General features: G+C 42.1%; 1 protein-coding gene across 2 annotated transcripts in view; it reads right to left on the bottom strand.

Annotated features, from left to right (window-relative positions):
- Window positions 1–5,000, bottom strand: part of LOC139366874 (junctophilin-1-like) — a 109,129-nt gene that overhangs the window by 73,067 nt on the left and 31,062 nt on the right. The gene's annotated exons all lie outside the window — the stretch shown is intronic.

Below are 5,000 nucleotides of genomic sequence, written 5' to 3'. Positions count from 1 at the left end.
CTGGGGGCGCTATTTCATTATTGGATAAAAAAACGTTCCCGTTTTAAGCGCGATATTTTGTCACGAAAATATGCTCGACTATGCATATTATTGACAGCTTTGGATAGAAAACACTCAAATCTGCAAAGATATTATTTGTGAGTGCCCCAGAACTGATGCTACAGGCGAAACCAAGATGAAATTTCAAACAGGAAATGACCCAGATTTTGAATGCGCTTTGTTCCAATGTCTCCTTACATGGCTGTGAATGCGCAAGGAATGAGCCTATACTTTCTGTCGTTTCCCCAAGGTGTCTGCAGCATTGTGACGTATTTGTAGGCATATCATTGGAAGATTGACCATAAGAGACTACATTTACCAGGTGCTCCGTCTGGTGTCCTCCGTTGCAATTATTGCGCAATCTCCAGCTGTGTGTATTTTTCCATTTGCTTCAGAGGAGAAACTAAACTGCCACGAATGACTTATCATCGAATAGATATGTGAAAAACACCTTGAGGATTGATTCTAAACAACGTTTGCCATGTTTCTGTCGATATTATGGAGTTAATTTGGAAAAAAGTTTGGTGTTGTAATGACCCAATTTTCTGATGATGAACAAAACGGAGCGATTTCTCCTACACAAATAATATTTTTGGAAAAACTGAACATTTGCCATCTAACTGAGAGTCTCATCATTGAAAACATCCGAAGTTCTTCAAAGGTAAATGATTTTATTTGAATGCTTTTCTTGTTTTTGTGAAAATGTTGCCTGCTCAATGCTATGCTAAATGCTACGCTAGCTATCAATACTCTTACACAAATGCTTGTGTAGCAATGGTTGAAAAGCATTATTTTGAAAATCTGAGATGATTTGTTTGATGAGTGTTGTTAACAAAAGAATAAGCCTGTGAGCCAATATATTTATTTCATTTCATTTGCGATTTTCATGAATAGTTAACGTTGCGTTATGGTAATGAGCTTGAGGCTATAATTACGCTCCCGGATACGGGATTGCTCGACGCAACAGGTTAAAAACATCCAAAAGATTGATTCTATACATTGTTTGACATGTTTCTACAGACTGTAGAACTTTTGGACAATTTGTCTGCTCCTAGTGAACGCGCTTCGTGAGTTTGGATTTGTTTACAAAACGCGCTAAAAAAAGTAGCTATTTGGACATAAATGATGGACATTATCAAACAAAACAAAAATGTATTGTGGAACTGGGATTCCTGAGAGTGCATTCTGATGAAGATCATCAAAGGTAAGTGAATATTTATAATTTTATTTCTGACTTCTGTTGACTGCACAATATGGCGGATATCTTTTTGGCTTGTTTGGTCTCTGAGCACCGGACTGCATTAAGGAGAAGTGTATCTAAAGTTCCATGCATAACACTTGTATTATCATCTACATTTATGATGAGTGTTTCTGTTGAATGATGTGGCTATGCAAAATCACTGGATGTTTTTGGAACTAGTGAATGTAACGTGCCAATGTAAACTCAGATTTTGATATAAATATGAACTTTATCGAACAAAACATACATGTATTGTGTAACATGAAGTCCTGTGAGTGTCATCTGATGAAGATCATCAAAGATTAGTGATTAATTTTCTCTCTATTTCAGATTTTGGCTTTTTCTGTGACTTGGCTCTGACCTAACATAATCGTTCGTGGTGCTTTCGCCTGTAAAGCCTATTTGAAATCGGACACTGTGGTGGGATTAACAAGCAGTGTATCTTTAAAATGGTGTGAAATACTTCTATTTCTAAGGAATTTTAACTATGGGATTTCTGTTGTTCTGAATTTGGCGCCCTGCACTTTCACTGGCTGTGGTCATATCGATCCCGTTAACGGGATCTCAGCCTTAAGAAAGGTGACATCAATAAGGGATCATAGTGTTCACCTGGATTCACCTGGTCAGTTAATGTCATGTTATTGCGGGTGTAGTGACATGCTTGTGCCCCAACAGTGCATCTAACAATTCATTACAACACACACATCTAAATGTAAAAGAAAGGATGTACGAAATATATAAATATTAGGACGAGCAATGTCTGAGTGGCATTGACTAGAATACAGTAGAATACAGTATATACATATGTGATGACTAAAACAGAACGTAAACATTATTATTAAAGTGACCAGTGATTCCATGTCTATGTACATGGGGCAGCAGTCTCTAAGGTGCAGGGAGAGTAACCGGGTGGTAGGCGGCTAGTGATGGATATTTAACAGTCTGATGGCCTTGAGATAGAAGCTGTTTAACAGTCTGATGGCCTTGAGATAGAAGCTGTTTAACAGTCTGATGGCCTTGAGATAGAAGCTGTTTAACAGTCTGATGGCCTTGAGATAGAAGCTGTTTTCAGTCTCTCGGTCCCTGCTTTGATGTACCTGTACTGACCTCGCCCTGTACGCTGTTTCGTCATTGTTGGTTAATCAGGCCTACTACTGTTGTGTTGTCTGCAAACTTGATGATTGAGTTGGAGTCATAGATGAACAGGGAGTACAGGAGGGGGCTGAGCACGCACCCCTGTGGGGGCCCTGTGGGGCCCCTGTGTTGAGGATCAGCATAGTGGAAGTGTTGTTTCCTACCTTCACCACCTGGGGGCGGCCCATCAGGAAGTCCAGGACCCAATTGCACAGGGCGGGGTTGAGACCCAGGGCCTTAAGCTTAATGATGAGCTTGGACAGTACAGTATTATGGTGTTGAAAGCTGAGCTCTAGTCATTCTTACATAGGTATTCCTCTTGTCCAGATGAGATAGGGCAGTGTGCAGTGTGATGGCGATTGCATCATCGATTGCATCATCCATGGATCTGTTGGGGCGGTATGCAAATTGAAGTGGGTCTAGAGTGTCAGGTAGGGTGGAGGTGATGTGATCCTTGACTAGTCTCTCAAAGCACTTCATGATGACAGAAGTAAGTTCTACTGGGCAATAGTCATTAAGTTCAGTTACAGGAACTATGGTGGCCATCTTGAAGCATGTGGGGACAGCAGACTGAGATAGGGAGAAGATTGAATATGTCCGTAAAAACTCCAGCCAGCTGGTCTGCACATGCTCTGAGGACGCGGCTAGGGATACTGCCTGGACCAGCGGCCTTGCGAGGGTTAAAATGCTTAAATGTCTTACTCACATCGGCCACGGAGAACAAGAGCCCACAGTCCTTGGGTGCGGGCCATGTCGGTGACACTGTGTTATCCTTAAAGCGGGTGTTTAGCTTGTCTGGTAGCACGTCGTTGTCCGCAATCTGGCTGGTTTTCACTTTGTAGTCTATGATTGTTTGTAGACTCTGCCACTTACGTCTCGTGTTGAAATGCGAATTCACTTTATCTCTGTGCTGACATTCTGCCTGTCTGATTGCCTTATGCAAGGACTATCTGCCCAGATTCCCAGTCACCTTAGTTTTAATGCTGTCATCTATCCACGGTTTCTGGTTTGGGGCGGTTTTATTAGTCGCAGTGGGTACCACATCTCCTACACATATGAGCTCAGTCACCGTGTCAGTGTATACGTGTCAGTGTTATTCTCAGAGGCAACCCGTAACATATCCCAGTCCAGTAAAAATCCCAAGTTACAATAAATTCAGCCTCAGGATATGTGGTTTCCAGTTTGCACAAAGTCCAGTGTAGTTTCTTGAGGGCCTTAGTGCTGTCAGCTTGAGGGGGAATATACACTTCTGTGACCATAACCAAAGATAATTCTCTTGGGCGGTAATACGGTCTGCATTTGATTGTAAGGTATTCTAGGTCGGGTGGACAAAAGGACTTCAGTTTCTGTATGTTATCACAATCGCATCATGAGTGGTAAGTCATTCCTCTTCCTGGGGAATTCATTATTCCTGTTTGCGCAATGTACTGAGAACCCGGATGGCTGAATGGACGGAACAGTATATCCGGAGAGAGACATGATTCCGTGAAACAGAGTATGTTACAGTCCCTGATGTCTCTCCGGAAGTAGATCCTCGCCCTGAGCTCATCTACTTTATTGTCCAGAGACTTAGTGAGTAAAATACTCGGCAGCGGTGAATGGCTAGAAGTCTGAATATCTCCGCCGGGGGTGACTTGGAGCAAACTCTTGGATAAGTTGAACAACGAACAAAGAATCCAATTGTAGAAAGTCATATTTCTGGTCGTAATACCGCCGCTCTGATATCCAAAAGATATTTCCGGCTGTATGTAATAAAACAAAAAACATAATGTAAAAAGATAATAATAATGTAAGAAATAACAAAAATAAATAAAAAATACTGCAAAGTTTCCTCGGAGCTCGAAGCAAAGCCACCATGTCAATCTGAGTTGTAGTATGAAGCAGGGGAAGATAAGTCATCAGATTAATATTAGTTGTTACAATGTTGTTTGTTGTTTGTGCTCCACTGGTTGACCTGTTTTCATGGCAACCTGTCATAATATTTGTGATATTTTCCCTAACTGTAACACCTGTCCTCTTCGTCTGAGGAGGAGTAGGAAGGATCCTACCAATATGCAGCGTGGTAAGTGTCCATGTTCATATGTATTTTAACTCAGAACACTAAGAGCAAAATAACAAAACTAGACCAACACGAAACAGTTCTGTCTGGTGCAGACACAGAGACAGAAAACAACTACCCACAACTCATAGTGGGAAAAAAGGCTGCCTAAGTATGGTTCTCAATCAGAGACAACGATTGACAGCTGCCTCTGATTGGGAGCCATAGCAGGCCAAACACATAGTGGTGGTGACATTAACAGATATAGGAGTTAATCAATGTTTTGATTTCAAATTCTTTGTGGGTCTCTCTCTCTCTCTCTCTCTCTCTCTCGCTCTCTCTCGCTCTCTCTCGCTCTCTCTCTCTCTCTCTCTCTCTCTCTCACTCTCTCTCTCGCTCTCTCTCTCTCTCTCTCTCTCTCTCTCTCTCTCTCTCTCTCTCTCACTCTCTCTCTCTCTCTCTCTCTCTCTCTCACTCTCTCTCTCTCTCTCTCGCTCTCTCTCTCTCTCTCTCTCTCTCTCTCTCTCGCTCTCTCTCGCTCACTCTCGC

Source organism: Oncorhynchus clarkii, chromosome 15 (assembly GCF_045791955.1).
Source record: "Oncorhynchus clarkii lewisi isolate Uvic-CL-2024 chromosome 15, UVic_Ocla_1.0, whole genome shotgun sequence".
NCBI lineage: Eukaryota > Metazoa > Chordata > Actinopteri > Salmoniformes > Salmonidae > Oncorhynchus > Oncorhynchus clarkii.
Note: the sequence above shows the minus strand (reverse complement) of the source record. Positions and strands in the feature narration are given on the sequence as shown.